The 25,994-nt window shown below is 49.2% G+C and overlaps 1 protein-coding gene across 1 annotated transcript in view; it reads right to left on the bottom strand.

Annotated features, from left to right (window-relative positions):
* The window catches only part of LOC142301955 (nodal homolog 2-A-like), a 54,951-nt gene extending 29,546 nt beyond the window's left edge, over positions 1-25,405 (bottom strand). Inside the window, exons 1-2 of the mRNA XM_075343017.1 lie at positions 25,348-25,405; positions 22,546-22,697 (exon numbers count right to left, since the gene is read on the bottom strand). The gene's annotated coding sequence lies outside the window, so the exon portion shown is untranslated. The remainder of the gene's footprint in view (positions 1-22,545; positions 22,698-25,347) is intronic.
* Between the last annotated feature and the right edge of the window lie 589 nt (positions 25,406-25,994).

Consider the following 25,994-nt stretch of genomic DNA (forward strand, 5'->3'; position numbering starts at 1 on the left):
GCGACAGTTCTGGGACTGTACCCGGCTCTTCCCGATTTGCCCTGGTGCGTTGGCAAATCGGGGTAATAAGGAGTTATTGGCAGCCCATAGCTGCCAATAAGTCCTAGATTAATCATGTCAGGCGTCTATGAGACACCCTCCATGATTAATCTGTAAATTACAGTAAATAAACACACACCCGAAAAATCCTTTATTAGAAATAAAAAACACACACATATACCCTGGTTCACCACTTTAATCAGCCCCAAAAAGCCCTCCTTGTCCGGCGTAATCCAGGATGGTCCAGCGTCGCTTCCAGCGCTGCTGCATGGAGGTGACCGGAGCTGCAGCAGACACAGCCGCTCCGGTCACCTCCACGCAGGTAATGAAGAAGCTAAAGAAGCTAATGAAGACAGACGCGCGATCAGCTGCTGTCACTGAGGTTACCCGCTGTCACTGGATCCAGCGGTGGCCGCGGGTAACCTCAGTGACAGCTCAGCTGATCGCGCTACTCACCTCAGTTGCTGCGTGGAGGTGATAGGAGCAGCGGTGAGTAGCGCGATCAGCTGAGCTGTCACTGAGGTTACCCGCGGCCACCGCTGGATCCAGTGACAGCGGGTAACCTCACTGACAGCTCAGCTGATCGCACGGCTGTCTTCATTACCTGCGTGGAGGTGACCGGAGCGGCGGTGTCTTCTGCAGCTCCGGTCACCTCCATGCAGCAGCGCTGGAAGCGACGCTGGAGCATCCTGGAGTACGCCGGACAAGGAGGGCTTTTTGGGGCTGATTAAAGTGGTGAACCAGGGTATATGTTTGTGTTTTTATTTCTAATAAAGGATTTTTTCGGGTGTGTGTTTATTTACTGTAATTTACAGATTAATCATGGAGGGTGTCTCATAGACGCCTGACATGATTAATCTAGGACTTATTGGCAGCTATGGGCTGCCAATAACTCCTTATTACCCCGATTTGCCAACGCACCAGGGCAAATCGGGAAGAGCCGGGTACAGTCCCAGAACTGTCGCATATAATGTATGCGGCAATTCTGGGCGGCTGTTGGCTGATATTGTTAGGCTGGGGGGCTCCCCATAACGTGGAGCTCCCCATCCTGAGAATACCAGCCTTCAGCCGTATGGCTTTATCTGGCTGGCTTTAAAATTGGGGGGAACCGCACGCCGTTTTTTTTAATTATTTAATTATTTATTTCACTACACAGTATAGACACGCCCACCGGCTGCTGTGATTGGGTGCAGTGTGACACCTGTCACTCAGCGTGGGGGCGTGTCTCACTGCAACCAATCATAGGTGCCGGTGGGCGGGTAAAGCAGGGAATACGAGATTGTTTAATGGGCGGCCGGCTTTTTCAAAACAGTAAAAGCCGCCGGAGCAGTGTGAACGCCGTGCAGCGCCGGGGATCGGGGATCGGTGAGTATATGAGAGAGGGGGATAGACTGACATGGACAGAGAGTGAGGGACAGAGATAGTGACCGACTGACAGAGATTAGTGACTGACAGACATTGTGAGGCGCTTCAGAACGCAGCTTTTCAGCTGCGCTCTGAAGCGGACCTTTTTTAAGCTGCGGTGCAGAGCGCACACCTGCGCACATAGCCTCAGACATCAAAATCGTATGAGGGATGTCACACGTTACAATTCACTAGGTTCGTGCAACAAAACGCTCAATTCTAGAGAATGATACGATGTGTTTGCGATCAACGGTTTTGCGTTCAATCCTGATCGCAAGTAGATGTCACAAGCAGATACCTCACAAACAATGCCGGATGTGCGTCACTTACAACTTGACCCCAACGACGGATTGTGAGATATATTGAAGCGTGTGTAGCGGGCTTAAGACTCACCCTGGCGGGCTTAAAGAGTCGTACGGCTAGAAAATCGGGGTCCAGAACTGGATAAAGGTGTGTGGTATTAGTGGGAAGAAAGAGCAGACTCCATGGTATGAAGGACTAGATCTGAAATAGCAAGGACAGAATGAAGAGTAGCACCCCACAGAGAGAGAAAGGAAGGCCATGTCTGTCATAATGGTGTGAAGAATAAAAGTAAACAAAAACTAGTTGACCAAGTGAACGCTGGTGTTGCATATCTTACACATAAAATGGCATCGAGGACTGACAGCAGGGGTGCTGAACATGAGCCTGAAGTAGCAAGTATCATGCACCCAGTCCAAAGCCATGTCACCACACAGAGTCTCCTTGGCCCGGTGCCTCTAAAAGGCATAACGTTAAAGATGACTCATTTTCTTTGTATTTTACGCACAAAATGACAAAAATGAAAATGGGCCGTTGCAAAAATTTGAACACCCTTAGAGATTTGTGAGCTCATATAACTTTGACCAAGGTTTTAGACCCTAATAAGCCTGTTAGGGTTATGGCTTGTTGACTATCATCATTAGGCAAGGCCAGGTGATGAAAATTGCATAGCTTTATAAAAACCCTGCCTCCTCTAACCTTGTGCCAAAAAACAGCAGTCATGGGTTCTTCTAAATAGCTGCCTAGCACTCTGAAAATGAAAATGATGGTGGCCCACAAAGCAGGAGAAGGTTATAAGAAGATAGCAAAGTGTTTTCAAGTTGCCCTTTCTTCAGTTTGAAATGTAATTAAGAAATGGCAGTTACAGGAACAGTGGAGGCCAACATAAGGTCTGGAAGACCAAGAAAAAAATCTGTGAGATCTGCTTGTAGGATTGCTAGAGAGGCAAGTCAGAACCCCCCGTTTGACTGCAAAAGACCTTCAGGAATATTTAGCAGACTCTGGAGCTGTGGCACATTGTTCTACTGTTCAGAGACACCTGCACAAATATGGCCTTCATGGAAGAGTCAACAGAAGAAAACCTCTCCTGCGTCCTCACCGCAAATATCCACAGAGGAGAGACAAAAAGACAACGGAGGGAATAAACCAAAGGGTAATGAGAAAGTCGCACCAGGGAGCTATCATACAGCGTGGACATCAAATCGCTGATCACCAAATGGAGGATCACCACGGACACCGGGATATCGTAACTGCAAGCAGAAACTATTTTTAGTGGTCTACTACTACACACCCCAGCCTTAAATATGAGGAGACCGGCAGTGGAAGGAAATCAGGAACCTGGCTCTCAGCACGCTGCTACAACAAGGATTAACCCCTACATGGGGCTGGGAGCAGTGAAACATCTCAGCCGATGCCCAGCCGAGCTGAGCACTTAAGAGAGACCAGGTTGCCTGTCGGACTCTGCAATGTGAACAGATCATGATGCAATGTGCGGACGGACAGCACATGACAATCACTTGTGCAATAGTAAGGAAATCCTGACAACATGCAATGCAATGTTGGTGGCTCCTGAGGAATGGAGTTGGGGAACACTGATTAATGCAATCAACTAGTTATTGCCGTACATTGCCCTTGCTGAAGCTTCTGTGGAAGTAATGTTATATTATATGTCAGCCGTTCAAATGAAAAGCCGAGCATGTAACACATAGAGATACTAGGTCCTTCAGAGCAAGGTCTGCTCTTTGTGAGGGACTCTAGCTCACAGTCGTAGTTCCATAAAGGACATCCGTCTTCGCATGTGTGGCGCCCTGGACAAGCCAGGACGTCACAGGTACTGCAACAACACACCCCACACCCCGGTTAGGAACATCAAGGTCAGACACAAATCCTTGTTGCCTCCCTCCAGGGGCTGATGTCCACACCAGGTGGGGCGGAGCCAGGCGGTTGGCTCCACCCACCGAGGAGTTCACAGTCCTGGAGGCGGGAAAAGGAAAGCAGTTGAGTTTAGGAGTTGTAGAGTGAGGAAGTAGTAGTGGAGGAACTGACTGGCCGTGTCCGGGTACGTGGCCCGGGCACCTGACAGCAAGGTTGGCAGACGGTGGTGACCGTCTGCAGGAGAGGCCGATTGACGCACAACCGTGAGGACCGGGGACGGGCGGTGGCTCGCCGGTACCGAACCGGGAGCGAAGAGAAGCCAGCACCATCCGGCAGGGCCTACGGACTCCGACCAGGCTAGGAGTCGCCGTAAAACTGGTCAAATCCGTCAGCGACGGGAACCTCCGGGGTTTCCCAGCAGTAAAGACCCGACTGAAGGCAACCGTCCAAACCGTGAGGGAGATAAAGCTACCGCCAGAGCTAGAGCTCCCAGGGCCAGAGCCTGCGGGCAAAGGAAGGGCTCCCTTAGCCAACATACCGCTGGGGAGCGGGCTATCAGTGGGAAGCCATTGGGGCCGAGTACAGAACACCGGTGCAGGGAGAGACAGTTACCGCCAACCTACCGGGAGTGACCGCCGCAGCCGTCTGTGGGACTCGTCCATCCAGGCGTTTGTTTTACCAGAGACTCAGTGTGCGTTACTGGCTGAGTGAGTACCACCGTGCCGTCTGGCACTGCGCTGCCCCGCGACCCTGCACCTGGCCCAGCCCCGCAACCCACCTTTCGACCTCCGCCACCGGGCCCCGGGATCACCAAAACCCCCTACCCATGGAGGGGAGAAAACATCTCAGATGCTCCCTGTCAACGCTCCCGGGATCCCGTACAGAGCAGCGGTGGTGCCCCAACCTCACCACAAACCGTGGGTGGCGTCACGGACAATATCCCTAAACCAAACCACCCTTTTCACTCACGTGCGAGAAGCGCCGCTCGAGTCCCCGGGATCCGGCCCACCGCTTGAGCCACCGACCGAGCGAGCAGCAGCAGCAGCCGGACCCGAGCAGTGGGTGAGCGCAGCGCCCTCCCCGCCCGCGACAACTTGGCGTCACGAACAGGATCTTATCGCTCTGCCGTCTGGTAGAGGTGCGCCTTGTGTCCCGCCGGAGGTGTCCGGCCGAAAATTTTCGGAAGCCGCCATATTGGGCGCGAAAAGTCCCCGCTCGAGCGTCTTCCCGAGCAGTGGAGGCGCGAAAGCCGAAGCTCCGCCCCTGAAGAGGAGGTGCCGAAAAGACACCAAGGGGGACGGAAACAAGATGTCGGCGCCCGACGAAGCCGCTGGGGGAGCGGTGGACGTAGCCGCAGACGTGCCGGCAGATGGGAATGGGCCCGGCCGTGCTCTGGCCGCAGGAGCGGGGGGAGCCGCGGCCCCCGCCCTTGCTCAGGTGATGCCGTTCTCCTTGCCCTATGTGCCCGGAGCTACCTGGCTGCCGCAGTACAACGGGAAACCTGATACCTTGCAGGTCTTCCGGAAAAAGCTTAGCCCGCTTTTAGAACTGTACCCCCTGACTGAGAAGCAGCGTGCAGCGGTGGTGCTGGGGCAGCTAACCGGCGCAGCTGAGCAGGAGACGGAGACCTGGGCCGAGGGGGACCGGTCCTCTGTGGCCACTATCTTCAAGAAGCTACAGGTTGCCTTTGAAATCCGCACCGGGGCTGAACTGCGAATGCAGTTTTACCAATGCCGACAGTGGCCTACCGACAGCATCAGAGACTATGCCCTGCGTCTACAAACTTCTCTCCGGACGCTGAAGCGGGTGGACCCCATCAATGATGCTGATTGTAACAAAATGCTGGTGGAGCAATTCGTGCAGCGGATGAGATCCCCGGAGGACCGTAAACAGCTGCATCTGTGGGCCTTAGAACACCCTGATGTGGACTTTGCCGTGCTGAAAGAACGGGCCATTAAGGCTCTGCAGCCCCTGGCATACGAAGTCCCGGAAGCGGCCCCGTGGCCGGCTGAGATGGCTCCAAGCGTGGTAGCTCCTTCTCCCCCAACGCCGGCAGCGCCTGTGAATTCTGGCGGAATGATGGAGGAGCTGGCTGCCCAGGTCCGTCGTATGGATGGGGACCTCGCCAAGATCCTCGCCGCACTGCAGCCTCCAACAAGATCCAGGCCCCTGGGGGGGGTTACAGCTCGCCGATCGTCCCGAAGATGTTCCCTGGATGCAGCGGAGAAGGGCTACTGACCCACGGTATGGACCTCTGATCTGCTACAAGTGCAGTAAGCCCGGTCACTACTCCCGACGGTGTCCATTAAACGAACAACCCCTGGGGCCAAGGGCCAATCCTCAGGAGTAGAACCCAGTGGCCCCCCGACTGGTGGGACCGGTTCATCGGGGCCCGCCCCATCATCCCTCTGGCTGTGGACGGCGTCCCGCTGATGGCGCTCCTGGACACTGGATCTCAGGTAACCACGATACCGTATACACTGTATCAACGTTATTGGGGGGAGGATGAACTTGCCCCTCCAGATAGCAGCATGACATTGATTGCCGCTGATGGCCTCCCTTTGACCCAAGTGGGGTACAAACATGTGGCTATGACTGTGGGGCGAACCGAGCTACAACACCAAGGGATGGTCGAGATAAGGAATAACCCCAGCTATCATGATCCAAAGGTGGTGCTAGGAACGAATGTAATGGAGCATTGCATGAGTGAGGTGTTGACCCTACTACAACAGCTGGCCGCCACTGCAGCGGGAGGTCTACAAAGGGCGGTGCAGCGAGAGATTCGGGCCTTGATGTACCAGCAGCAAGTGACTCGGCGGGAGGAGAGATTGGAGGAGTGAGAGTGATGGACGTGGCCCCTTTAACTGTGCCTCCCCGGAGCGAAATGATGATCTGGTGTAGGGCAGCGGTAGGTCCCCAGGGGCATGATTACCCGGCCATGGTAGAGCCCATGCCCTCAGAACACTGGCCCACCGTAATGGCCGTCAGGGGGGTAGTGGATATTAAGAAGGGAAGGGTGCCCGTGAGAGTGCTAAATTGTGGGGAGGAAGAGGTTAGGTTCCCACGGTACGCCACCCTCGCCAAACTACTAACCCTGGACCCCCACGCCATCCAAGAGACAGTCTCCCCAACCTCCTCGCCCTCCACCACTCGCCACACGCCCCCTGCCCAGTTGGGTGAGTGGTGTCGAGAGCTGCATGTAGGCACTGACGATACCCCAACACATCACAGGGACGGGGTATACCGGGTAGTGCAGGAATACGAGCAGGTTTTCAGCAAACACCCGCTGGACTTTGGGCAGATTAAAGGGGTCCAACACTACATACCCACCGGCAGGCACCCCCCTATTAAAGAAAGGTATAGGCCTATTCCGCCCGCACATTACCAATGCGCCAAAGATATGTTGAAAAACATGAAAGAGGCAGGGGTTATTCGGGATAGCTGCAGTCCCTGGGCCGCTCCGTTGGTGCTGGTCAAGAAAAAGGATGGCACAATGCGGATGTGTGTGGATTACCGGAAAATCAACCAAATAACCCATAAAGATGCCTATCCTCTGCCCTGTATTGAAGAATCTCTAGCCGCGCTGAGGACCGCCAACTACTTCTCTACCCTCGACCTCACCAGCGAATACTGGCAGGTGGCCGTAGCCCCCGAAGACCGCGAAAAGACCACCTTCGCTACCCCCATGGGACTCTGAGTTCAATAGCATGCCGTTTGGGCTGTGCAACGCCCCTGGAACCTTCCAACGGCTAATGGAATGCTGTCTGGGACACCTGAATTTTGAGACTGTCTTGCTGTACCTGGACGATGTAATCGTGTACTCACAGACATATGAAGCTCACCTGGAGCACCTAGCTGAGGTGTTTGCGTCCCTTGCCAAGTATGGGATGAAACTGAAACCCTCCAAGTGTCACCTGTTGAAGCCCAGGGTACAGTACCTCGGACACGTGGTGGGCGCGGAAGACGTCGCCCCAGACCCGGAAAAGATCACTGCCATACAGGACTGGCCGAGGCCGACTACGGTGAGGGAGGTGAGACAGTTCCTGGGCCTAGTGGGCTCCTACCGCCGCTTCATAGAAGGGTACACGAAGATGGCTTCCCCCATGCAAGACCTCCTCGTGGGACAGACCAAGGGTGGTAGGCCTACCGGGACTCCGCTAGTGTGGGAGGAAAAGCACGATGAGTCCTTCCACCAGCTGAAGGCGGCGTTGACCGGGGAAGAGATCCTAGCGCACCCCGACTACGGCCTCCTCTTCATCCTTTACACTGATGCCAGCAATGTGGGCTTGGGAGCGGTATTGGCCCAGAATTAATACGGAAGAGAAAGGGTGATCGCTTATGCCAGCTGAAAACTCCGACCCACCGAAAGGAACCCTGAGAATTACAGCTCCTTCAAGCTCGAGCTTCTAGCACTGGTGTAGGCTATTACCGAGCGGTTCCGCCATTACCTGGCATCGGCCAAGTTCACCGCTTACACGGACAATAACCCACTAACCCTTCTGGATACAGCCAAGCTGGGTGCATTGGAGCAGCGGTGGGTGGCCAGGCTGGCCAATTACGACTTCACTATCAAATACCGGGCCGGCCGTACAAATGCCAATGCCGATGCCATCTCCCAGATGCCTCACCTGTCGGAAGAGGGGCTGGACGATCATGACCTCGAAGAGATCGAGCTGCCTGCGTTTAACCGGCCGCCAGTCGAGAAGTTGCGGGTTCATCAACAACAGGTGAGCCTGGACCCGCTGCCCAGTAAGGGGTGGCAAGAAGCCCAGGACCAAGCACCCGCTGTCCGCTTGGTCAAAACCCTGGTTGAACAGGGCTCGGCTGGAATGGACCCTACCGCCCCTACCGAGGCCCAACGCTTGTGGCGGGAACGAACCCGGTTATACCTGCATCAAGGGAAGCTGTATCGGGAGTTAATCAATCCGAAGACCCACGAAAAGGTTCGCCAGCTGGTTATTCCTCAAGCTAACGTGCCCACTATCCTCCAGGCATACCATGACGGTGCCGGACACTTTGGGTGGAAAAAGCTGGAAATGCTGTTAAGAGAGTGGTTCTATTGGAGCGGGATGCGGCAATCTGTGGAGGCCTGGTGCCGAGAATGCGGTCCCTGCACACTGAGAAGAAGGGATGAGGCCAGCCAGAAGGCCCAGCTACGCCCAATCGTTACACATCAACCGCTGGAGCTGGTGGCCCTCGACCATGTGAAGCTCACCCCTAGCCGAAGTGGGTATACTTATGCCCTGACCATTGTGGACCACTATTCAAGATTTATGGTGGTTGTCCCAGTCAAGGACCTGACCGGCCGTACCGCCGCTAGAGCATTCCAGGCCTATTTCTGTCGGCCACATGGATACCCGGAGAAGGTACTTACCGACCAGGGCCCGGCCTTTGAAGCGGAGGTGTTCCAAGAATTCTGCCAGCTGTACGGTTGCAAGAACATTCGGACTACGCCTTACCACGCCCAATCCATTGGCATGTGCAAGAAGACGAACCACTTGGTCCTGAACCTCCTCAAGATGTTGCCGCTGGAGGAGTGGAACCTATGGCCAGAGAAACTACCTGATCTGGTCTATATGTACAACAATATTCCTTCTAGCTCTACAAAGTGCACACCGGCGTACCTGATGAGAGCTCGGCCCGGTCGACTGCCAGTGGACCTAGAGATGGGGTTGGAGGCCCCAGAAGTGCTCCCTTCGACCGCGGGATGGGACATTCAACGAAGAGCACAGTACCGACAGGTCCAGGATTATGTAGAAAAGAACTTGTGCCAGAGTCGGAAGCAACAAGAGCAGTGCTTCAACAAAAAGGCGGCTGCAGGTCCCTTCATGCCCGGAGATGTCGTCTTGAAGCAAAAGCGAAGGACCCACAAGCTAGACGACCAGTGGGAGGAGGCCCTGTATGTAATACAACCCACCAATTGGGAGAATGGAAAGGCCTACCAGATCAGCCGTGACCAGGGGAAGACTTCGGCCACGGTTTCCCGAGATCACCTGAAGAGGTGTCACCCACCATTGAGGACGGCAACTGAAGCCCTGGCCACCGAACCGGCTGAGGGGAAGGAGAAAGGGGTAATCCACACCATGATGGGCGATTTCCCGGCCGATTGGCCAACACAGAACGGCGCAGTGATCCTTCCTGTAATACTGTTCCCACAACCCGTGGAGGAAAAAGAGATGGAAGTGGCCGTTGATGCCCCAGCGCCCAGGGACGTGCCTGCACCCAGCTCCCCTATGCCTCTGCCTGCTCCACATGATAGCCGGGAGGAGGGACTAGCCGTGCCCTTTACTTCACTGCCTACCACCACCAACCTTGGCCCCCGTAGGTCCACACGTCCCAACCTAGGTCGACCCCCACTTAGGTACAGGGAGACTAACATTTAGGGGGGTGATGTACTTGTATGTTGTTAAATGTTGTTGAATGATAAGATTGAATCAACCGAAGAAGTTTATCAGATTGACACCGTGATTGAACCAGCCGTTGCCGGCAACTAGTCCCCGTAGGGACTTTCTGCAACCGTTGCGTAAGGAACTTCTTATGGACAAGCCCGAGAACTTGCAGGGCAACCACAAACTTAGTGGCATGTAAATATCTTTGTTGGCTTATACCGTGACCGCCTCCAGAGAGGCTGATTTGGGAGGATGGGCCTGGAGAAAAGGGATGGCCCAGGCCCGCCACTACTGTAACCGGTGGCGATCCTCCGGGGGTCAGGGGTCCCCCATGGACGTGGGTTCCCTGAAAGAGACCGTACCCACTCGGGCAATTTGGTTCTGGACTGGGGCAAGGGGTGCTGCCCACTTCTTAGGGGCAGCATCAGGGCCAGGTTGTTTGGGCGGGGGGGAGAGCGGAAGCCGTTACCGTTAATAAAAATTGACTACCGTTTAGTAACGTTAAAAGAAAGTGCCTCCCGTAAAGGGAAGTTTATAAAGAATGGAAGAAGAAAAAGTTTCCAGCGCCAGGAAGCAGAGTTAAAAGTGCATTTTATTGAAAAATATCAAATATAAAAATCCAGCAAGTAAGGCATGAGTGTCGGATAGCCAGCAGAACAATGCGTTTCGACGTTAAGTCTTAATCATGTTCTGATAATACCTGCGTTCAGCTTCCTTTTGTTAGTTCCCCCTACTTCCCATAATCAAATACACATGTGTTGGTTACCCAGGATAGCTCCCTTGCCTTAAGCGGGCTTTACACGCTACGACATCGCTAATGCGGAGTCGTTGGGGTCACGGAATTCGTGACGCACATCCGGCCGCATTAGCGATGCCGTTGCGCGTGACACCGATAAGCGATTTTGCATCGTTGCAAAAACGTGCAAAATCGCTAATCGGTGACATGGGGGTCCATTCTCAAATCTCGTTACTGCAGCAGTAACGAGGTTGTTCCTCGTTCCTGCGGCAGCACACATCGCTGCGTGTGACGCCGCAGGAACGAGGAAGCTCCCCTTACCTGCCTCCCGGCCGCTATGCGGAAGGAAGGAGGTGGGCGGGATGCTACGTCCCGCTCAGCTCCGCCCCTCCGCTGCTATTGGGCGGCGGTTCAGTGACGTCGCTGTGACGCCGCACAGACCGCTCCCTTAGAAAGGAGGCGGTTTGCCCGTCACAGCGACGTTGCCGGACAGGTATGTATGTGTGACGGGTCTGGGCGATGTTGTGCGACACGGGCAGCGATTTGCCCGTGTCGCGCAACAGATGGGGGTGGGTACCCACACTAGCGATATTGGGACCGATATCGCAGTGTGTAAAGTAGCCTTTAGACTGTGGGAGATCCGGTAGGGTGGAAGTAACTGAAGGAAAAGCTGAGGTGGAAAAATATATAAAATAATACATACAAATAACACATATATTAAAAATAGAGACATAAATAATTCTCTATAATTGGTAGTGGATAAATGGATTGTAAAGATCTTCAATTTTTGCAAATATAAAGTATATATTTCATAGCCAACAAGTATAAAGCATATTTCCCGAATATATATATATAAGCTAGATCGGAATTGTGATCCAATAAAAACAGTGGAAAAAAGAAAAAAAAATTTGTGTAAAAAATTCATAACTATTCAAAGGTATATGCCTATGGAGATCTCTAGAGGTATAAATTTGAGACAAGCCACGAATAAAGTGTATGAAGCACAGTTTGTATGAGTTAAAAATATGTTGTGCAAAGTTGAAAACGCAATTGCGTGATATGAATAACGCATCATATGAACTAGGATGTAAAAGGCAGAAGTAAATCACAGGTAAAATTATAGGGGGATATATTGATATTGTAGAAAAAGAAGGAAACCCCCTTTACATCTATTAATTAATTTTGCCTGACATAAAAGGGACAATTGGTATATGTCCAAAGTATAGGGCTACTAATGTAAGATTAAATCCTGGCGGTTGTTTAAGCCATTTGGGTATCTCGTACCCAGGGTGAAGATCCAGAATGTCTCTCGGTTTAGGAGTTTCCTTCTGTGGTCCCCACCCCGGGTAGGTCTGTGAACTAGTTCGATGCCCATGAATTGGAAACCACTGACATCCCCCTTATGTACTGAGGCAAAATGTTTCGATACTGCAGAAATAGCAACCGCATTCTGTTTAGTCACGTCCGAGAGATGCCTCCTGATCCTAACTTTTAAAGGTCCAGTGGTGCAACCAGTGTATTGAATATTGCAAGTTTTTTTTTTTTTAATCAGATCTTTTTTTATTAAATCATTAGGGATCGATACAGAGAGTATTTCACTTTTCATATAACTGATAACAATAAACAGATAAACACATGTGATTTATAAATCAGGTTCTTTCTCTGCATGTATGTAAATATAATAATAGAGTTCTCAAATCATAATTATATTATATAGCTTGAGCCTACAAACATCGTGGCTCTACAAATAAACAAAACTTAAATTATGCAATAATGCCTCAGACTAACAGGAACACCTCCTCCATCAGCCGTGTCGCTCCACATCATATTGCTATACTCTCCTGCTCCTCCCTCTCCGTGCAGTCATCCATGAAACCCTTCCAGTCCTCTCTCACCTCTTCATTCAAAGTCCACTTCGTCACAGAAAAAACTAGTTTTAATTCCCTTCCTCACACATGCCATCACTGCAGGCACAACAGTAACCGGTCCAGCATTGCATCCCGAACCAGTGCACTAGAGGGTAGGCCCGGCAACTCCATCCATGGCCGCCAAATGCTGTAAAACTTTTTCAATGTTTTTCTTTTTAAATAAACTCCCCTTTCTAATCTTATGACGTTATTTAATTTGTTTTTGAGCTCTGGTAATGTTGGTGGTAGAGGGTCTAACCAGTGATATGCTAGTAGCTTTCTTGCTTGGTACAAGATACGGGCTATTCCCAGAGCTGTTGGAGAATCCGGATCCACTTCTCCTTCCCACAGACTCAACAGGCACAGGCGGGGCGACGGTTGTATTGTGATATGATATATTTGATCTATAAGTCCCAGGGTTTGGTTCCAGAAATCACCAATGTGTCCACACTCCCACATAACATGCATCAAATGGGCATCATCCTGTCCACACCTAACACATTGTGCGTTTGGTCTAAGTCTCATCCTGAATAGTAGACTGGGAGTTTTATATACCCTGTGGATGAGATATATTTGAGACAGCTTTTGGCACTCCGATACCGCCAGTTTAGGAACTTGTTCCAATATATCAGACCACTGGCCTTCCGTCAGGGGACCGACGTCTCGTTCCCATTTGCTTTTAACAATCAATGGATGTGTTTCCAGATGGGCAGGTAGTAATTTTTTATATAGTTCCGAAATAAGACCCTTAGAGGACTCAGATGTAAGCAGCCTATGTAATGTTTGATTATGTGTCACTGTTACCGGGTTTGTCTTCCCCTGTCTTTCCAGTGCGTGTCTCAGCTGCAAATACTGATAAAAGAAGACATGCGGAAGGTGAAACTCCGTTCTCAGTTGTTCAAAGCTTTTAAGAGTATTATTTTGTAGTACTTGTGACACTAAATGGATCCCTTTATCCTCCCATCCTCTGAACCCTACTAATTTTTTAATTTCTGGCAAGTCGGGGTTCTGCCACAGTGGCCAGAGCTCTGTAGGTCCGCTTATCCCCAAAAGAGACTTACCCCTGTCCCACACCCGGAATATCATAGCCAGTGTGGGATATCGTGCCCCATTTATCTGTCTTTGTCCCACATCCAACCGGCAACCTGGGTATTTCCATACCGATCCCTCTCTCACTATATCACCACTGGTATCATACCCTCCTTCTTTGCCCCAACCCCTCAGATGTTGCATCTGGGAGGCTATATAGTATATATATGGGTTTGGTACCGCCAGTCCTCCCTCCTCCTTTCCCCGCTGTAGCACTTCCAGTCGAATCCTAGCTTGCTTTTTCTTCCAAATAAGTTCCCGGAATATTGTATTAATTTTTACAAAAAATTCCCTACATATCCACACTGGAGAATTATGTATAAGGTATAGTAATTGTGGCATCATTACCATTTTAATTAAATTGGATCTGCCGATATTTGATAGCGGCAAACGGCACCAGGTATGCACTTTTGCTCTGAATCGCTGTAACAGGGGTTCCAGATTTAAGGCCTGGAAATCCTTCGGGATTGGGCTGACAATTACTCCCAGATATTTAAACTCCCGGACCACAGGAACTGGAATCTGTAAGTCCGAAAAGTCCCCCGGAAGGGGGTCCAACGGCACTAAAGCCGACTTGGACCAGTTGATTCGTAGACCAGACCTCTGCCCAAATTCCCGAATGATATTCATTGCCGGCAAAATCGAGGAACGTACCCTGTCTAAATATAAGAGTAGATCGTCTGCGTATAATGATATCTTTTGTTCCACGGCTCCACACCGAAATCCCTCTACCTCCCTGGATTTCCGTATTGCCACTGCCAACGGCTCCACTGCAGTCGCGAATAGCAAGGGTGAAAGCGGGCACCCCTGTCTAGTACCTCTTCCAAGAGGAAAAGACTCGGAGACCCTGCCATTAACCCTAACCTTCGCCACCGGTGAGTCATATAGCAGTTTTACCCAATTTCTGAATCTATGTCCAAAGCCCATTTTCCGAAGTACAGCCCACATATATTCCCATTCAAGGCTATCGAACGCCTTAGCAGCGTCTAAAGACAAAATTGCCCTTTCCCCCGGTACCTCAGAACTATGTTGAATTCCCAAATATAATTTCCTGAGATTCATAGATGTGGCTCTGCATGGAATGAATCCTGTCTGATCACTCTGCACTATAGATGAGATGACTCGGGACATCCTATTGGCGAGCACCTTGGCCAGCAATTTAATGTCTGTTTGTAGGAGAGAAATTGGGCGATACGAATCCGGGATCTCTGGATCTTTTCCGGGTTTTAATATTAAGACTATTAAGGCTTCCCTCATAGAGGGCGGGAGGACCCTCTGCCTTTCAGATTCTTCAAATACCTTAAGTAGTTTGGGTAGCAGTAAGGGTGCATACGTTTTATAAAACTCTCCAGGCAGGCCATCCGTTCCCGGAGCTTTTTAATTTTGTGTCTGGCCAAGCGCTTCCTCCAGTTCTTCCAATGAGATGTCCCGGTCCAGCAATTCCCTGTTTACATCACTCAGTGTAGGAAGAGAGAGAGCATCCAAATACTGCTCAATCTCAGTCTCCGTGAGGTCACAGTCTGATGTGTATAGCCGCATATAATACCTCTTTATTTCTCTTATTATATCCTCGCTTGCTGTTACAAAGTCACCTGATTCCGTCTTTAACCTATTTATATAGGAAGATCCTTCCTGTGCTCTAATGACTGTGGCCAGTAGGTGCCCCACGCCCTCCCCGCCATAAAATAATTTTGTTTAAGGAAATAGCGTTTATTTTCTGCCACCGACATGAGATTTTCTTTGAGTGACATCTGTGCCTTCTCTAGAGTGTTTTTAGTTTCTACTGTCGGGTTGAGCACCGCCGCAGCCTCCGCATCAGATACCTTCTGAATCAGACTCTGGGTGTAACCTTTGGTTTGATTTTTGCGTATGCATATTTCTCTAATATATATGCCCCTTACCACAGCTTTCATAGAGTCCCAAACTATGTGTGGCGGTGCAGAGCACTCATTAAGATGAAAGTATTCTAGAATGTTATCATATAAAGATCCCCCAATAAGCTGGATCCAGAAGGGATTAAGTTTCCAGATAGGCCTGGGCAGAGCGAGGGGGTTTCCCCATGCAAGCGTAACATGTAATGGTGAGTGATCAGATACACTTCTAGGTAGGTAGGCCACCTTTTGTGTATATGAGGCCATAAGTGCGTTTCCAATAGCCAAGTCTATCCGTGACATGGTGTGGTGGGAGCTAGAGTAGCAGGAGAATTGTTTGTTTGTGGGGTGTTGGGCACGCCAAAGATCTACAAAACCCAGCTCTGTTAGCATTCTAGCAAATGAAGTCGGGGCGGTGTTCTCCGATATGTTTCCCGAGTGTAATTTATCTAGATAGGGATGTAAGTAATTATTAAAATCCCCTATCAAAAGCGTCGACACAGATGGAAGGGAATCTAAAATAGACAAAATCCTTTTTACCGGTTCGACTGAATATGGTGGAGGGATATATATCGCAACCAGAATAAATTGTATACCATACGTTGTGCAAAGCAAACATACAAATCTGCCCCCCGGGTCAACCACTGATTTGGTACATGAGAACGGGATGGATTTGTGCACCAACACACTCACACCCCGTGCATGGGTCGAGTATGTGGAATGATATTCATGCGCGATCCATCCCTTCCTCAGCCAATGAACATTATCCCTGACCATGTGGGTCTTGGAGAGACATAAAATAGCCGGTAAAAGTTTCTGTAGGTGAGTAAATATAGCACATCTTTTGTTCGCATCTCCGAGCCCTCTAACATTCCACGCTACAATATTTAAAGATGTCGCCATAAGCGTAGACTAAGATATGATCCGGACGGATACTTCATACCTGGAGGAGAGAGGCGTTCTCCACCGATTCTCAAAAACATTAGGTTGAGCGACACGACTGAGGCACACCACACTTCCCAAACACATTGCATCATACAACAATAAACAAGAAAAACAAGGAGAGAGATAGGGCTCCGCAGACCAGTGCGCAGTGCCCCTGCCCTCAAAATCAAGTGTATCTTACACATTTCTCCCAAATAGAGAGAATCAGGGCTAAAAATACACCCCAAGTCCATGCAGGGAGGGGGGCCCACAACTCGCTAGTGCAGCGTGTGTCCACAATGAACCGGCCGTCTCCCATCCTGGATCCTAGATGAATTTAACTGTAATGAGCTCACCAGCATAGCGTCCCAAACAAAAACAACGCCTAGCGGCAGAAAGGAGAATCTCAGGTATTCTTCCTCCTCAGGGATCTCTCATTGATATCCAGCCAAGACAATGCCGCCCCAGCCGTATCAAAAAAATGAGTCTCTCCGTTCGCCGCAATCCGCAGCTTAGCAGGGTACATCATGGAATATGGCACTTGTAGGTTGCGCAGGCGTTTTTTGATCTCAATAAATTGCGCTCTTTTACGTTGCAATTGATGGGAGGAAGATATCAATATTTCCTGATTTCTCCATGGAAGTGCAAGTTCTTTGATATCTCTGGCTCTGCGCAGGATAGTGTCCCTATCTTTATAGTGCAGTAGTTTAATCAGAATAGGACGTGGGGGTGCTTCCGGCTGTGGGGCACGCGCAGGGACCCTGTGCGCCCTTTCAATGGTGAAGAAAGAGGATAGTATGTCTTTTCCCATGGTGTCTTTAAGCCATTTTTCAAAGAAATTCAATGGTTCATTGCCCTCCATCCTCTCTGGGACCCCCACCAGTCTCAAATTACTTCTGCGGGAGCGGTTCTCCAAATCATCCACCTTGTTTAGCAGTGTGGAGATATTTTGCGTGGCCTTTCCCAGCTCTCGTGACATTGGTGGTAATTTATCCTCTGTTGTACTCACTCTTTCCTCCAGCTCCCCCATTCTGACAGTCATCCCTTGCAGCTCACGTTTAATACAGGCCATATCTGAGGTGACAGTTCCCATCTGGCTGCTTAGAGTGGCCAATGTGGTATTGCAAGAGTTAATTGCTGCCAGAATGTCTCTCAGTATGGCCTCAGTGAAAACAGGTGTTGTTTGCTCCACATCTCCCCCTCCTCCCTCTGCCAGCACAGGCCTGTGTGTCTGCATACCTTGTGCTGCTGAACATGCAGGGCCCAGGGTACTCACAGTCTCACCATCGAGTATGTTTTCTCCCTGCTCCAGGGCCCGTTCAGCGCTGCCATCGGGTGCCTCGTTGTAGGTAGGCTCTGTGCCAGGGGCCACTCTGGCAAACCGCTCCAACCTGCTTGCTACTCCCACTGCTCCAGCTCGGGATGGTGTGGATGCCGGCGGCGCCATATTGGATTCTTCAGAGGCACGCTCCTGCGCGTCTCTGTCCCTTTTATTGCTGCTGCGGGTCGGCATATCCTGGCTGTGCTCGCTTCCCCAGGTGTTATAAGTAGTGTTGCAGCCCTCCAGGGTCGGTACTGCCTGTCAGCAAGGCCGGTGTGCAGGATATTTCAGGAACAAGGCAGGAGCTCACCCACGCTGCTTCCTCTCTACATGAGGTCCAGGCCACGCCCCGAATATTGCAAGTTTTACATGTAATCAAATATACAACATAGGTAGAATTGCAATTTATTAAGGAACCTATGGAAAATGTTTTTTGATTGACAGAAGAATAAAAAATGTTTCCTTTTTGGACAAAATTACATGTTTTACATCTGGTTGCACCACATTTATAAAAGCCCTTTATGTTAATCCAGGAGGATCTCTCAGTATGTTCATCAACACTAGAAAAAAGACTTGGGGAGAGGATGCTATTAAGAGTCGGGGCTCGTTTAGCAACACATTTGATTTTACCCTGAGTAAGTACTTTCAATGTTGTATCCTCATTTAAGATCGGTAAATATTTTTTTACTATATGGGTGATGGCAGTATATTGATTACTATAGTTAGTGGAAAAAACTATGTTATTATCCATACTCCTCTTTTTATATGAGGATTTATTAAGATACAGTAGATCTTGTCTATTAATTTCTCCCACAATTTTCCTAGCTCTATTTAAAACCCAATGAGGGTACCCTCTGTGAGAAAGACGGTCACAGACCTGGTTTTCCTCCCTAACATAATCACTTGATTGTGAACAATTACGTTTTATTCGGATAAGTTCTCCTACCGGGATATTGTTTTTGGTGGCCAAACTGTGACAAGAATCTGCTGTTAAAATAGAGTTAGTGGCTGTAGGTTTACGGTATGGATTAATAGTAACCAGATCTAAATTATTGATGGATAGATAATCCATACCGTAAACCTACAGCCACTAACTCTATTTTAACAGCAGATTCTTGTAGGAGAACTTATCGAATAAAACGTAATAAAAGGAAAACATTTTTATTCTTCTGTCAATCAAAAAACATTTTCCATAGGTTCCTTAATAAATTGCAATTCTACCTATGTTGTATATTTGATTACATGTAAAACTTGCAATATTCAATACACTGGTTGCACCACTGGACCTTTAAAAGTTAGGATCAGGAGGCATCTCTCGGACGTGACTAAACAGAATGCGGTTGCTATTTCTGCAGTATCGAAACATTTTGCCTCAGTACATAAGGGGGATGTCAGTGGTTTCCAATTCATGGGCATCGAACTAGTTCACAGACCTACCCGGGGTGGGGACCACAGAAGGAAACTCCTAAACCGAGAGACATTCTGGATCTTCACCCTGGGTACGAGATACCCAAATGGCTTAAACAACCGCCAGGATTTAATCTTACATTAGTAGCCCTATACTTTGGACATATACCAATTGTCCCTTTTATGTCAGGCAAAATTAATTAATAGATGTAAAGGGGGTTTCCTTCTTTTTCTACAATATCAATATATCCCCCTATAACTTTACCTGTGATTTACTTCTGCCTTTTACATCCTAGTTCATATGATGCGTTATTCATATCACGCAATTGCGTTTTCAACTTTGCACAACATAATTTAACTCATACAAACTGTGCTTCATACACTTTATTCGTGGCTTGTCTCAAATTTATACCTCTAGAGATCTCCATAGGCATATACCTTTGAATATTTATAAATTTTTTACACAAATTTTTTTTTCTTTTTTCCACTGTTTTTATTGGATCACAATTCCGATCTAGCTTATATATATATATTCGGGAAATATGCTTTATACTTGTTGGCTATGAAATATATACTTTATATTTGCAAAAATTGAAGATCTTTACAATCCATTTATCCACTACCAATTATAGAGAATTATTTATGTCTCTATTTTAAATATGTGTTATTTGTATGTATTATTTTATATATTTTTCCACCTCAGCTTTTCCTTCAGTTACTTCCACCCTACCGGATCTCCCACAGTCTAAGGCAAGGGAGCTATCCTGGGTTACCAACACATGTGTATTTGATTATGGGAAGTAGGGGGAACTAACAAAAGGAAGCTGAACGCAGGTATTATCAGAACATGATTAAGACTTAACGTCGAAACGCGTTGTTCTGCTGGCTATCCGACACTCATGCCTTACTTGCTGGATTTTTATATTTGATATTTTTCAATAAAATGGACTTTTAACTCTCCTCCCTGGCGCTGGAAACTTTTTCTTCTTCCATAAATTGTTTGGCGGCCAAACCATTTCCGTGCGCAGGATTGGATTATACCAGCAAGGCAGTGTGGTGAGCTGGACTGCTTCCTCTTCTTGCACGTTTATAAAGAATGCTTATGTTTGATATGTATTTTACCGTTTTCTATTTTTCTAGTTGTGAAAATAAAACCGGTATTGGACGAGCAGCCCGCGGACGGTCTGCGTTTAACCAAGGGGAAATGTGGCGCCCTGGACAAGCCAGGATGTCACAGGTACTGCAACAACACACCCCACACCCTGGTTAGGAACATCAAGGTCAGACACAAATCCTTGTTGCCTCCCTCCAGGGGCTGATGTCCACACCAGGTGGGGCGGAGCCAGGCAGTTGGCTCCACCCACCGAGGAGTTCACAGTCCTGGAGGCGGGAAAAGGAAAGCAGTTGAGTTTAGGAGTTGTAGAGTGAGGAAGTAGTAGTGGAGGAACTGACTGGCCGTGTCCAGGTACGTGGCCCGGGCACCTGACAGCAAGGTTGGCAGACGGTGGTGACCGTCTGCAGGAGAGGCCGATTGACGCACAACCGTGAGGACCGGGGACGGGCGGTGGCCCGCCAGTACCGAACCGGGGAGCGAAGAGAAGCCAGCACCATCCGGCAGGGCCTACAGACCCCGACCAGGCTAGGAGTCGCCGTAAAACCGGTCAAATCCGTCAGCGACGGGAACCTCCGGGGTTTCCCAGCAGTAAAGACCCGACTGAAGGCAACCGTCCAAACCGTGAGGGAGATAAAGCTACCGCCAGAGCTAGAGCTCCCAGGGCCAGAGCCTGCGGGCAAAGGAAGGGCTCCCTTAGCCAACATACCGCTGGGGAGCGGGCTATCAGTGGGAAGTCATTGGGGCCGAGAACAGAACACCGGTGCAGGGAGAGACAGTTACCGCCAACCTACTGGGAGTGACCGCCGCAGCCGTCTGTGGGACTCGTCCATCCAGCCGTTTGTTTTACCAGAGACTCAGTGTGCGTTACTGGCTGAGTGAGTACCACCGTGCCGTCTGGCACTGCGCTGCCCGCGACCCTGCACCTGGCCAAGCCCCGCAACCCACCATACAGCCAACAACTCCGGGCCCCAGGACTACAAAAATCCCCCTACCCATGGAGGGGAGAAAACATCTCAGCTGCTCCCTGTCAACGCTCCCAGGATCCCCGTACAGAGTAGCAGTGGTGCCCCAACCTCACCACAAACCGTGGGTGGCGTCACGGACAATATCCCTAAACCAAACCACCCCTTTCACTCACGGGCGAGGAGCGCCGCTCGAGTCCCTGGGATCCGGCCCACCGCTCGAGCCACCGACCGAGCGAGCAGCAGCCGGACCCGAGCAGTGGGTGAGCGCAGCGCCCTCCCCGCCCGCGACACATGCAGTGCATAATCAGACTGTCTTCATGAAGCAACCATTGTAATATTTGTACTTTTCAAAAACAGTTTAATCGTATTAAATGATCGTTAATAAACTTAATTATGATTGTTCTATTCTCACCAGTTTTAAATGGCTCCTGTAAGCAGGCCATATAACACAGTCACCCATCAACCATATGGTCAATCATTGCTTGTTAATGGGCCAAGATTGGACTAATAAGAGACCTCTAACATCCATGGAACGTCATTGTAAAAAAAAAACTAAACTGGGTAGTATACATTTTTTTTTGCATGTTAGTCTATAGGGTGACCTTGATGGGCTTAAGTCTACCTTCACCCTTAAAGCGATGAAAGTATCTGTATGAAATATTGCAAACAAAAGATTTGGACCCACCGATTGCAGGCCAGATAATATCATCCAAGGTCACCGATCGATGCAAAAAAACATTTATATTGAATATTGTAAGGACGTTTGTCATAAGAGATGGAGTTATCCTGAGCGATAGTTATCACAGACCAGCAATGATCAATCACCTAAAATGTGTACAGTTGAACCAGCTTAAAGGAGTCGTCACACACAGAGATAAATCTTTGGCAGATCTGTGGTTGCAGTGAAATCATGGACATATTGTTCCATTTGTACACAGCCACAAACCTGGCACTGATTGTCCACAATTTCACTGCAACCACAGATCTGCCACAGATCTACCACAGAGCTGCCACAGATCTGCCACAGATCTGCCACAGATCTGCCACAGATTTATCTCTGTGTGTGACAGGGGCTTAACACTTGTTTGGTGTAGCTCTAAAGGATAGAAGGGATAGGGTCTCTAAAGGATTCGATTCCATACAATATCCAATTAATGCCCCCTAGGAGACAATGTACAATGACCGCAGAATATAAATACAATACCTGTTTGTAAGGATCCTGCATTTCCCCTCTCTCCTCCTTTTTGATATGGTTTTGTATGTTAATTTTTCTGGCTCTCACATGTGCCACTCCATTTTAGACAAAACAGAAACTTAGGCCAGTTGTCAAAACATCAGGGATGTTTACTGAAGACCCTGGAAGAGGTGCAGAGAAAGAGGGTCAATCCACAACCGTAATGAGATAATAATGAGCCTGTAATAACCTTACTACAGATACCAGCAGCTGCTAATAGATACCAGCTAGCTGTATATGTACATACAATATTACAATATCTATATATACTGTATATATAATATACACACACACACACAGCGGGTGAAATAGGCATTGGGCTATGTGCCCATGGGACAATGTACCCGTGGATTTTGCCGTGGAAAACCCGCGGATTTTGCCGTGGAAAACCCGCAGGTTTAAGCAAGTACACAGACACTCCCCATGTTATCTTATGGAATTTGGGCAGTGCTGTATCAATGGTGCGGCTGCGGAATATGCTGCGGATGTCCCGCAGCCGCACGTAACTGCATGTCAATTATTCTTCCGGAAATATCTGCGGATGTCCAGCCTTTCCACTATGGAGATACAGGGCGGGAATTCCGCAGGTATTTCCGCACTTGTCCCGCAGGTTTAGTGCAACAATAATGCAATGGACAGCTGCGGATTCCGGGGAGCTGCTGCGAGAAACCTGCAGACATACAGTGGAGTCCCGCATTACCTTCTGATGCAGGACGCCGCAGGGTCTCCACAGGCTTGGAAATCTTCTGGCCACAGATAGGTTACCTTCAATGGGGGATTCAAGACGCCACTCTCGGTATTTGCGATCAGGGGTGACCGCCACTGCAGTTTAGGGGATGCCTGGGGCCGATGTTAGATGCATTCAGATGTTGTAGCCTCCCGAGAGTGAGGCTGGCCCCAGGGCCCAGTGTAAGTGTGTAGTACCACAAGTCGCAGAAGAACACACACCCAAGCAGCAAAGTCTTTCAGGGTTTTTACTCACTTTCAGGTGGCAGGGGTGAGTCAACCCGGGCGATGCTATGGTGAACCAGGTGGAACCAGGTATCCCTTCGGCTGATGTAGGGGTAACTACTGACTCGCCTTCCTAGCCCTTCTTGTTTTGAGGTGACCCCGACTTGAAGTCTTGCTGGGATCACCCAGGGAAGTCGCATACGCCGTTCTCCCCTTTCTGGCCCATTTGCGGGCCGCGTGGACCAAGTAATTCTGGCTGCTTGCCTTTTGTCAGTTATGGGACCCCTCGTTGCTGCTATAGCTGCGGACTCTGTGTAGGTTGGTGAAGGGCATGCAGTGCCCTCACCAGCAGGTTTAGCAGGCCTAGTAAATAGGTTCCTGCTCTGGGAACCTGTTTTCCCGTGCGGGCCTGGTCTACCAGGCAGTCCCCTTACTCAGCCACCTCTCAGCACTCCGGCCCTAGGTGGTTTTCAGGCGGCCCTGCAAGGTAGCCGTTCTCCCCCGCCAGCAGCCACGAACGGTGCAGTGTCTGGCAGGGCCCTGCTCCACTCTGCCCTCCAGACGCGGCTTCACGCCTTCTGCTCCTTCGGCTGCCTCTGCACACGCCTCGTCTCCAGTCTCACCACCCATCACTAGCTGGGAGGCGAGGGCCACGCCCCCTCCCTGAGTCTGCTCAGGGGTCTTCTAGCTGTGTGTGTGTTCCTGGTTACTGGTGTCTGTGTGTCCACACCCCAATCAGCCTCTGGGATTACCTGGGTTGTACTGACCCAGCATGGGTGCAGTACTCAGTGGTGCCTGATCAGGTCAGGGGCGACACAATACCTGCGGATATATCCACAGGTACGTTGTCCCGTGGGCACATAGCCTTGAACTTGTCACTAATTTTCAAAGTAAACATATTTCTAAAGGTGCTGGTGAGAATTTCACACCAGACGTCAGTAACAATCCATCCAATCCACACAGGTAAAGAAATCAAACCATAGATGACCATACATTTAGAGATGGGCAAATATGAGAAATGACACAGGGAAAAAGTATTGAAAACATGAAGAAAGAGAGGTACAAAATTTATGGAGAGTCAGGAGGACCCCAGCTGAAATCTATCAGTAATTAGAAAGCAATCCTATCACTTAGTGAAAAATACTATCAGCTTTGAAGGTTATAACGATTTCATTTTTCAGTCAATGGAGCCGTGTGATGGCTTATTTTTTTTTGTGGGATGAGACAATGTTTTTAATGATACCACTTTGGGATAGATGTGACGTATTGATCACTTGTTGCAGCATTTTTTTGTGGTATTTCACCAACCACAAAATGTAATTTTGGCATTTTTGAATTTTTTTGTTTACAGTGTTTACCGACCGTATTAATTATTTTTAGATTTTGATAGATCTGACTTTTTTGAATGCGGCGATACCACATATGTGTATTTCTGTTTACTTTTTTTACTCATCTGTGAAAAAAGGGGGGTGATTTGAAAGTTTGTGTTTTTTATTTTTTCATATTTTCTTTTACTTCTTACTGTTTTTAATAGTCCTCTTAGGAGACTATAACCTACAATTTCTGATTACTTGTGCTATATACAGCAATGCCACAGCATTGCTGCATGTAGTGAAAATCACAGTCTCCTTTGAAGCCCAGCCATGGGAGCTTAAAATGGCGCACCCACATGTTGGTGCTTGTTAAATCCCGCAGTCAGAGTTTGACAGCAGGATTTGAATAGGTTAACAGTCGTGGGCAGAGCTCCAACTCCACCTCCGATTGTTAAAGGCAGGTCCTGGCTGTAACATACTGCCATTACCTGGTATGGGGTGAGCTTACCTCGTGTCACCTTCTCATCACCTCCAGCCCGGCTTGTCTCAACTGCCAACTGTCAACTGTCATCTCTCCCTGGTTACCATAGTGACCAGGCTATAGAGGATATTGATCAGAAACCTTCCTATACAGTACCTTGCCAACACTTATACCACCACCTGCTGGTCTCCAGTGGTATTACAGAGCAACAACTTACAATACATTTGACAGAATGACACCAGGCAATACATCAAACCATAAATTGTCCTACAGACTCCTGTGAATACAGAAAGTTTTATAATGGCTCCTTCTGGGTCATTATACTCGTTCCTCTGCCTTTTCTGAATCCTGCTTGCTCCTCTGGCAGCTCTTTGTCAAATTAAGGCTGGAACCATGTAGGATCTTCAGTAGTATGTTGTTGGCATGAGGTATGAGCGCAATAGTGTGGCGCCCCTGAGGTTTAAGTCGCCAGAGTACTGCACGTGATTTAAGGTGTAGTGCTTAACTTAGATACGGAGGAGGTCGGTACCGGTTTCACCACTTACATACTCAAATACGCCGCCAGGTTGCCCTCCCCAATGGGACTGGGCTAAGGTAGGGTCTTAAGGTAGCCTTCAAACATGGAGGGCACCACCCACTAGTGACAGGGACCTGGGGAGGAGCAGCCACCAGGG

This window comes from Anomaloglossus baeobatrachus, chromosome 4, assembly GCF_048569485.1.
Source record: "Anomaloglossus baeobatrachus isolate aAnoBae1 chromosome 4, aAnoBae1.hap1, whole genome shotgun sequence".
NCBI lineage: Eukaryota > Metazoa > Chordata > Amphibia > Anura > Aromobatidae > Anomaloglossus > Anomaloglossus baeobatrachus.